The following is a 10,693-nucleotide window of genomic DNA, read 5'->3' as shown; positions in this document are numbered from 1 at the left end:
GAGAGAGAGAGAGAGAGAGAGAGAGAGAGAGAGAGAGAGAGAGAGAGAGAGAGGAGCTGTCGAGTGAGTTTTTAGAATAGCAACAGAAAGCTCTGTCAAGCAGAGTAAAACAGAGAGAGAGATCTGAAAAGTGGTCTCGCACAGAACATAGGCCATCAGCTTGGACCCATGATGTGACCTCAAGTAGTTTGTTTCAATGCTCCCAGACACATCTTCTCTCAGTAACCCCTCTGCAATCTGAGGCTGGTCCTTGGCAGAAGGCAGCTCTCATGGTCTCAGACTTTATACCTCAGCAGCCCTGTGCCTCTCCTTCTTTACCCATCAGAATTATAGCTCTTAGTGCTCCAGCATCAACAGGACAGAGCAGCCCTGAAGTCTCACAGGATATGATGCTGGACAGCCATGGTCCATGGTGGGTGCTGGGTGTAGATATAGCATCTGAAGTGATAGAATCTCCTCTCCTGGGAAAACCATGGAGAACTGGTGCTCAGCCAGGAACAGTTTCACTAGGAAGAAGGGCTGCATCTGGATTTATGGGTCAGCCACTGTGAAAGGCCAGGGTAGACCATTTCCATGTCTCTGGTTAGCCAAGCACTTTTACAGCATTGTCCCTAACTGGCAGACCTTTAGTGCCTCTTAGCCCTTCGGCTTTCAACAGCCTTTTTGTTGTTGTTGTTTGTTTGTTTGTTTGTTTGTTTTTTGAGACAGGGTTTCTCTGTGTAGCCTTGGCTGTCCTGGAACTCACTCTGTAGACCAGGCTGGCTTTGAACTCACAAATCTACCTGCCTCTGCCTCCCAAGTGCTGGGATTAAATGCATGCGCCACCATGCCCGGCCCTCAACAGCCTTTTAAAGCTCTTCTATTCTCTTTCCTTTTTTCTTTATTCAAGATCTCACTATGTATGCAAACCTCATACCCATAGCCTCTCAGCGCCTCAAATCCACAGACCCACAGATCCTCTGCCCTTGTGCTGGCTAGTTTTTGTCAACATGACACAAACTGAGTAATATGGGAAGAGGGAAACTCTATCTAGGAATTACCTCCACCAGACTGGCCTTTGGGCATGTCTGCGGGAGAATTTCTTAGCTAATGATTAATGTGAGAGGGTAGCCCACTATGAGTGGGGCCATCCCTTGGCAGGTGGTCCTGGGTTGTATAATAAGCCGAGCTAGGAGTTGGGTCATTCACCTTGAGCCCCAGCACTCTGGAGGCAGAGGCAGATGGATCTCTGTGAACACAAGGCCAGCCTGGTCTACAGACAGAGTTCCAGAACATCCAGAGCTAAAGCAAGCAGGCAGGCAGGCAGGCAGGCAGGCAGGCAGGCAGGCAGGCAGCAGGCAGGCAGGCAGCAGGCAGGCAGGCAGGCAGGCAGGCAAGCAGAGCCCAACAAGCTACAGAAAGCAAGCCAGTAAGCAGCACTGCTCTGTGGTCTCTGCTTCAGTTCCTGCCTCCAGGTTGCTGCCTCTAGATTCCTGCCCTGCCTTTCTTAGACTATAATGTACAAGGCAAACAAGCCCTGTCTTCCTCTAAGCTGCTTTGGGTGGCAGTGTTTATAACAGCAATGGAAAGCAAACTAGGATGGCTTCCCACGTCTTCAGGCTTTCACTTTCTCCCTCAGACTCTCAGCAGCTCAGTCCAAATCCTCTTCTCAAAGGTGTGAGCCCAAGAGCCTCATAGCTTCAGCCATCAATACCTCAAGCCTCCTTGTCTCACAATGTAGTCCTGACTGTCCTGGGACTCACAAACACTTATATTTTCTTTATTGTTGTGTGTGTGTGTAGGGGCAGGGCCCATATCCACACACGCCACAACGTGTGTAGGAAGGGGAGTGGATTTTTGGAAGTCTGTTCCCTTCTTCCACTACACAGCTTGTTAGGAGGTAGTTTCCTGAGTTCAGCCATCTCAGGATTGAGCTCCATCTTGCTGGCAGAATCAAAACTGAGCTCCTGTTCCCAGGCCCTGGAACGGAACTCCTGTCCTGCTTCTCGGATGTTTCAGTAAAGAGTGTAAAGAGAAGCCGGGCGTGGTGGCGCATGCCTTTAATTCCAGCACTTGGGAGGCAGAGGCAGGCGGATTTCTGAGTTCGAGGCCAGCCTGGTCTACAAAGTGAGTNCCAGGACAGCCAGGGCCACAAAGAGAAACCCTGTCTCGAAAAACCCAAAAAAAAAAAAAAAAGTGTAAAGAGAAGAGATGCTGCTATCCCGTTATCTAAACTAAGACACACACGTCATACATGTCCTGCTTGTTTTGCCTTAATTCACTAGGTGCTGCTTGCTCAATCCTTTGTGCCTTTATCACTCTAGACTCCAAATCAGAGTCCAGGAGGGGACCTTACTGCAAGAGCTGACTCAAGGACCCTGAAACCAGGTGACCCAGACAAGGCCCAGTCACCAAGTTGACTTCCTTGCTTAATCCCTTGTGTGATTGGCCAATGCAACAGCCAGCCCCATCCTCCTTGCTCTGTGTTCCCATTCTATAAAAACGTTGTGCAATCTCCCTTCGGGGACACAGTTCAGACACTGAAGTGGCCACCTCCTTGTGCACGCAGAACATAAAGCTTTTGTTTTAAAGCGTCTAGTGAGTTTTCTCAGCTTCCATCCCAAATCCAACACAGTTCAGGCTTTCAACTTGGCTTGTCGAGCTTGTACAGAAGTGCAGCAGGCTGGACTGAATGCACAGAAATCTGCCTGCTGCTGCCTCCCAAGTGCGCACTCCTTTTTTGTGCCCGGGTCCTGTTAAGTTGCTCAGGCTGGCCAAGAATTTGCATGCATCCTGCTTCAGCCTCCCAAGTAGCTGGGATTATCCCAAGCAGCAGCATCACACCCTCTTCTGAGGCATACATTAGGAGGAGGCTGTTCTTTGATACCATTTTATTGTGGAGGCCACCATCTGTCACCACGACCTTTGGCTAAGGCATGAGGACACAGAACTGTCTAGTCTTGGCTCTCAATTTGCCAAGGCTTTCTCTGTCCAGATGGCCAGGCATCTGCAGGTGCTACTAGTCTGGGTCACCTCCCTCAAAACCCCAGCATTCTCCACATACCCAACCTTCAGAGTCTGTCCACCTTCCAGCTTCCAGACTGGGCCAGGATTCTCCCTTACAAATCATAAAGGGTAATGTAAAACAATTTTTTTGGAGACAGGATCACACAATGTAGCTTTGGCTGGCCTGCAACTTGCTATGTAGACCAGGCTGGGCTAAACTCAGAGATCTGCCTGCCTCTACTGCCCAAGTGGTGGAATTGAAGGGGTGTGACACCACTCCCAGAAAAATATTTTTTTTAATTATGCATATGTGTGTGTTGTTGTGTGCCTATGAATAAAGGTCATCTTATTTTCCCCCAAATATATATAGGTTTCTTCCCTCTCTGTGTGTTTATGCCATATGTATGTCTGGTGTCGGTAGAGGTAAGAAGAGGGTGTCAGATGCCCTAGAGCTAGAGTTTTAGACTCTTTGAGCTGTCTGAAGTAGGGGCTGGAAACCAAGCTCTGGGCCTCTGCAACTGTGTCACCTCTAAACTTGTGAGCCATCTCTCCAGCCCCAAGACTTTCTTTTGAGAAGTCTCAGGCTGTGCAGGCCAGCTGTGAACTCCATATGCATCTGAGGATGGCCATGAACTTCTGCTCCTCCTGCTCATACCTCTGGATGCTAGGACTATGCCAGCAACACACTCCCGTCTGTGCAGTGCTGGGGTCCTCCAGACCAGGGCTTCTGCAGGCCAGGAGAGCATTCTACCAAGTTAGCTACATTTCTATCTATTCCCAAAGGGTTCCTTTCAGTCACTGGGTCCTAAATGCTCCTAGACATTAAGTGTGTCTCCTGTTCTTCATGAATTCCCTAGGAAAGAGTAAGCTGTATCTCTTCACTGTGCTCCAAATTCCCAGCCCTTATGCTTGGGAGAGTCCAGAGTAGAAGTTCTCAACCTGTGGGTCTCAACACCTTTGAGGGTCGAGGGTCAAATATCAGATATTTGCATTTTTTCAGAGATTTATTTATTTATTTCATTTATAGGAGTACACTGTAGCTGTCTTCAGACACACCAGAAGAGGGCATCGGATCCCATTACAGATAGTTGTGAGCCACTATGTGGTTGCTGGGAATTAAATTCAGGACCTCTGGAAGAGCTGTCAGTACTATTAACTGCTGAGCCATCTCTCCAGCCGGTAATAAAATAATTTTATGGTTGGTTGTGATGGTTTGTATATGATTGGGCCAGGGAATGGCACTATTAGGAGGTGTGGCCTTGTTGGAGTAGGTGTGTCACTGTGGATGTGAGCCTAAGACTCTCATTCTAGCTGCCTGGAGGTCAGTCTTCTCTTAGAGGCCTGTAGAAGATTTAGACCTCTCAGCTCCTCCAGCGCCATGCCCACCTGGATGCTGCCATGTTCCTGCCTTGATGATACTGGACTGAATCTCTGGACCTGTAAGCCAGCCCCATTTAAATGTTGTCCTTGTAAGAGTTGCCTTGGTCATGGTGTCTGTTCACAGCAGTAAAGCCCTAAGACATTGGGGGTCACCACACATGAGACCTGTAAGAGCCATCACATTAGGAAGGATGAGAACCCCTGCTCTAGAGAATCCTTGTCAACGCACATTTAGGTCTTTGTTTATTTGTTTAGACATCAAAAATTTTGCATCTCCCTCTCCCATGTATGTATGTATGTATGTATGTATTTATGTATGTATGTGTGTGTATACATACATATACATGTCCAGCCTGTATGTGTATGAAGGCCAGAGGACAATTTTTTGTGGAATCTGGTTTCTTTGTTTGTTCGGTTTTTTTTGTTTTTTTTTTTTTTTTTTTCTGAGACAGGGTTTCTCTGTATAGCCCTGACTGTCCTGGAACTCACTCCATAGACCAGGTTGGCTTCGAACTCAGAAATCCACCTGCCTCTACCTCCCAAGTGCTGCGATTAAAGGCGTGCACCACCACTACCTGGCATGGAGACTGTTTTTTTCCTTCCTCCTTTACTTAAGTTCTGGGGATTACACTCAAGTGGTTAGGCTCACACAGAAAATGCCCTTACCATCCCCTCTGGGCCATGCAGACAGACCTCATTTGTTTATCCCTCCATCAGTCAATGCGTGTTTGTATTGGCCTTTTTGGCCAATGATGCTGGAACATTTGTATAGAAGTTTTTGCATAGGTACAGCTTTCCAATTCCTAAGCAAGTATCTAGGGTGAAATCTCTGATTTGAATGGTGATTATCAGTTTAACTTTGTTAAGATCCACAGAATGGTGTTCCATGGTGGCTGTACATTTTACATTCCCATCAGCAACAGATGGCGGTTCCAATGGCTCTGTATTCTCACCAACATTTGTGATTTGGGGGGGTGGGGGATTTAGCTTTATTGGGAAGGTGTAGTTTTGTTTTTTAGATTTTATTTTTATTTTGTGTATGTGAGTGTTTTGCCTGAATGTATGTGCAAACATGTCCACGGAGGCCAGACTAGGGCATCAGTCATCCTGGGACCAGAGCTACAGATGGTTGTGAGATGTCACAAGGGAGTGGGAACCACACTTGCTGAGCCATCTCTCCAGACCTAATTTTTGGGTTATCTGTATCTATATTTTGCTTTTCTTTGGGGCAGGATCTTGCTTTGAAGCCATAACTGTCCTGGAAAAATCACTACACAGCTCTGGCTAGCCTCAAATTTGTAGTGATCATCCTACGTGTCTTAGTAAGGGTTTTACTGCTGTGAACAGACACCTTGACCAAGGCAAGTCTTATAAAAACAACATTTAATTGGGGCTGGCTTACAGGTTCAGAGGTTCAATCCATTATCATCAAGGTGGGAGCATGGCAGTATCCAGGTAGGCATGGTGCAGGCAGAGCTGAGAGTTCTACATCTTCACTCAAAGGCTGCTAGTGGAAGACTGTCTTCCAGGCAATTACAGTGAGGATCTTATACCCACACCCACAGTGACACACCCATTCCAACCAGGTCACACCTATTCCAACAAGGCCACACCTCCAGATGGTGCCACCCCCTGGTCCACGGATACACAAACCATCACACTACGTCAGACTCCTAAATTCTGGAATTATAGGCACCTAGCTATAATCTGTTGATTGGATTATTTAGAAATTAATTCATTTAGAAAAATGAATTACTTTTTCTGTTATAGTGCCCAAGATTGAACCCTGGGTTTAAGCATGCCAGGCAAACACCCTATGCTGCACTACATTCCCAGCCACCCCACTACCCCCACTTCTTTTTAGCAGACGAGATCTCATTTTGTCGCCAGGCTGACCTCGAACTCCTGGGCCCAATCAGCAGGGGTAGCTGGACCACAGGTTCATGCCACCTTTACCATGTCTATCGCTTTCGTTCCCTTCTTTGCAGATCTGTGGAACAAACACACGGCCTGTTCATGCTAGGCAAGCACTGTGTCACTGAGCTACTATCACAAGCAAGAGGGTAGATACACATAGTAAGTATAACAAAGGTTGTATTTAGTATGCTGAGGGGTCTCTGACCTCTCTAGGAAGGGCTCAGCGATCACTGGGGTGGACCATCGAATATCGATTGATCTTAGGTTCCTTCTTGAGCCTAGGTAACCAAATGTCATGTTCTGTCCCATCTACTCTCTGGATGGTTCTTGTCCTTTATGTTCATTTTCTTACCTCCTCCGATTAATCTCTGCATGTATGAAGAGATGCCACCTTGATCTGCCCTGTGGCTGGAGAGTTTTCTCCAGGATCCTCACTCAAAAATCAGAGACTTCTGTTAGGGAGAAACAGGTAGGCAGCCTTAGGAAGACAGGCTCAGGACCATAGTCAGGAATTTAGAGTGTGAACATTGTGTGATGAATGTCATGAATGTCAGCATAATGAAATATAACTATTGTTATGCTAACCCCATGTATCTACCTTCTTGCTCACAACAGCTACACACACAACCATTTTTTTCTTTTTTTCTTTTTTTTTATTTTTATTTTTTATTTATTTATTTATTTATTTATTTATTTATTTTGTTTTTCGAGATGGAGTTTCTCTGTATGTATAGCCCTGGCTGTCCTGGAACTCACTTTGTAGACCAGGCTGGCCTCGAACTCAGAAATCCGCCTGCCTCTGCCTCCAAAGTGCTGGGATTAAAGGCGTGCGCCACCACGCCCAGCTATTTTTTTTTTTTNNAANNNTTNNNTTNNTTTTTTTTTTTTTAAAGATTTGTTTATTTATTATATGTAAGTACACTGTAGCTGTCTTCAGACACTCCAGAAGAGGGAGTCAGATCTTGTTACAGATGGTTGTGAGCCACCATGTGGTTGCTGGGATTTGAACTCAGGACCTTTGGAAGAGCAGTCAGCGCTCTTAACCACTGAGCCATCTCGCCAACCCCAGGTCAGTTTCTTTATAATTGAAAAGGTCTACTTTTATATTGTTCTTAGAGTTAAGTCACATTCCTGCAAAAAATTGGGGGAAGTCCATCATTTCTGGGTTTGACCCCCTCAGAAGTCAACTCTTCAACCTAAAGCCAATATTCTGAGTACAGATAAAACCCTACCCCAAGTTTTCCTCTTCCTTGTGAGCCACAAGGAGAGGTGGACTCGAGTGCAGTACCATTTTCCCTGTTAAGATATGTATGTAAGACAATTCAGTGGCCACTGCCCACTATCTAGAAGTCACTGGGATGTTCTTTATCCAAGTGGAGACCAGCAGGCCCAGCTACATGGGCATGCCTATTCTGCAAAAAACAAAAAACAAAACAAAAAAAAAAAGTGAGTTCCAGGACAGCCAGGGCTATACAGAGAAACCCTGTCTTGAAAAACAAACAAACAAAAATGAATGTCCCCATAGGCTATTATGTTTTGGATGCACAGTCATCAGGGAGTGGCTTGGAAGAGATTGGGAGGTACAGCCCTGTTGGATTGGTGTGGTCCTGATGGAGGAAGTATCACTTGGGGTGGGTTTTGGGTTTCAAAGGCCCAAGCCAGTCACAGTGTCTCTTCTCTCAACTTCTCCAGCACCATGTCTGCTGCCTGCATGGTGTCATGCTCTTCGCCATGATGAGAATGGACTGGGCTCTTCTAGAGGTCCTGAGTTAAAGTCCCAGCAACCACAGGGTGGCTCACAACCACCCATAATGAGATCTGATGCCCTCGTCTGGTGCATCTGAAGACAGCAACATTGTAGCTATTAATAATAATAAATAAGTTTTTGGGCTGAAGTGAGCAGGGACTGAGCAAGTGGGACCAACTGGAGCAAGAGGGGTTGACCAGAGCGAGCAGAGGTCCTAAAATTCAATTCCCAACAACCACATGAAGACTAACAACCATCTGTACAGCTACAGTATACTCATATACATGAAATAGATAAATCAATCTTTAAAAAAAGAAAAGAAAAGAAAATGGACCAAACCTCTGAAACTGTAAGCAAGCCACAGCTAAATGTTTTCTTTTGTAAGAGTTGCTGTGGTCATGGCATCTCTTCAAGCAATAGAAGTGACTAAGACAGCCACTCAGAGCCAGAGACCCTCACGAGTACTGTGTGCCATCAAACCTCCCCTTAGCATGCCTGCCAGGCTTTGCTGAGTGAGAAGATTGAATAAGCAATGTGGAGAGTGCCTGCCAGAGGTTGGGCAGGAGGGGAGAATCAGAGCAGCAGGTACCACAGAGTCCAAGTGTGGCAAGAGAATTACCCGGGGAACAGGCAGAAAGAAACACGGAACTCTGAGAGCTTTCGTTTGACTTGCAAGGTTACACTCATTTTAGTTTTGCGAGTGTTTTCCTACTTTCTGCTCAATTCCTATACTAAATGTCACAAGCAATGTGAGCTCCTGGGTAGTGGTGCACAGCACAGGCTAAGCTCTCCATGAACTCAGGAGCCCATGGGTAGCTCGTCAGCCAAGCCCCACTCACTGCAAGGAAACTCACAGCATTCCACCTGGCAGGGCCAGTCAACTCCTGTCTGCACTAAGCCCCCTGGGACTCCCAGGAGCAGCATCAACCACCCAGACTCTTCAGCCACATCCTCTGTCTTCACCCATCTGCCCGTCAGCAGATGACACTTGGCCGTTCATTGTCCATTGGTGGATGGTAATTTCCCAGGTTGGGCATGTGGCGTTTAACCTCCTACGTTGCGTGTACAGGTGAATTGACCTCATCTGTGGTCTGAGAGGCAGGAATAAAGAAAACTTCTGTGGAGCAACAACCCCTAGCTCCTGTTAGGGATGTCCACAGGTACCCACTCCCATAGGGCAGAGGGAGAGAGGAACCTGAGATTCACACAGAGCAACCTGGCAAACACCCAACGCCACCACGGGTGTTCTTGCTCTCGTTTTTGTCTTGGGGGAAAGAAAAGGTCAGAATACTCCAGAAGCAACTTTAGGCAAGCAGAACCATCTGTTCAGTTTAAATCCCCACTAAGAATAATCCTGCAGATGGAGACAGCAGAAATTGCAAGGCCCCTGTCACGGCGCTGAGGGATTACTAGTTCCTAACTCCATTTCCCATGCACCACATGTTACTCTGTCCTACTTACCAGGAAGGAAAATGTGCCACCAAAAAAGCCATACACTTTCTAAGTGACCAAAACAGGACAGGAACCTCACAGCCCTGCAGCTCTTCCCCCGAAGCAGGGAAACTACCTCTATTACCCCAAGCTAAGCACAAGCAGACACATTGAGAGTGGCTGTGCACAGACACTATAGGTCAAGTTGGAGATAGAAGTATATTGCAGGATCACCAGCAGCCCTGGGATATGAAACATCATTCATTACTCTTTTCTTTTCTTAAAAGATCTATTATTTATTTATTTAATGTATACGAGTACACTGTAGCTGTCTTCTGATACACCAGACAGACCCGTTACATGTCTGTATGCATGCAATGCATGGGATCCCAGTACAGATGGTTGTGAGCCACCATGTGGTTGCTGGGAATTAAACTCATTACTCTTAAAATAAAGCTGATGATATGCAGCACACGTGGATGGGACAGGAATAATTGCAGAGCAAAAGAAAGAGCTCCAGAGAGTTCCTGGAGGCTTGGGAGTCCCCGGCAGACAGCGATGGCCACCAAACAGTGTGTATGGTTGGTCTTGGTTGTCAAATTGATGGGATTAAGAGAGGTCTAGGAATGGGGACATGCACTTCTGGGTGACTGAGGGGACATTTCCAGGGAGGATTACTATGTAGCAGGTGACAAGGGAATCCACCCTGAATGTGGGTGAAACCATCCAAAGGGCAGGGGACACAGAAGGAGAAAAAAGGAAGAGGAAGAAGCCAGAGAATGTCAGTGTACCTGTCATTTTTGCCATCACCAGAGGACATTGGACATCAGCATCTTCAGCTTTTCTACATAGACCTCAAACCAGTGATTCTCCAAGGAGATTTCAGGCCTCCAGTGTCGGACCAGAAGTATAGAAGCCTTCAGCTTCATGCACTGAGAAGCTACTGTGTTCTCTGCCTCTCTAGCACACAGATGGTCATCTCTGAAGGTGTGTTGTGTCAGAAACATTGATAGGTATGTCTCTTTCCACAACATCAACATTTATTGGATAACAATAAACTCACAAGCTAAATTGTGAGCTAATTTTCATTGGCTAAGGCAAGTAGCCCAGATTTCCTTTGACAGCTGGCCAAGGCAAACACAGGTTCTTTTATTCTAATCTTAGCTGCCGCTGTTAACTTTCAGATTCCACATTACATATCCCATGGCATCTACATATATGTAGGCTACAGAG

This window comes from Mus caroli, chromosome 11, assembly GCF_900094665.2.
Source record: "Mus caroli chromosome 11, CAROLI_EIJ_v1.1, whole genome shotgun sequence".
Taxonomy (NCBI): Eukaryota; Metazoa; Chordata; class Mammalia; order Rodentia; family Muridae; genus Mus; species Mus caroli.
The sequence above is the reverse complement of the archived record's forward strand: the minus strand, read 5'-3'. Positions refer to the sequence as shown.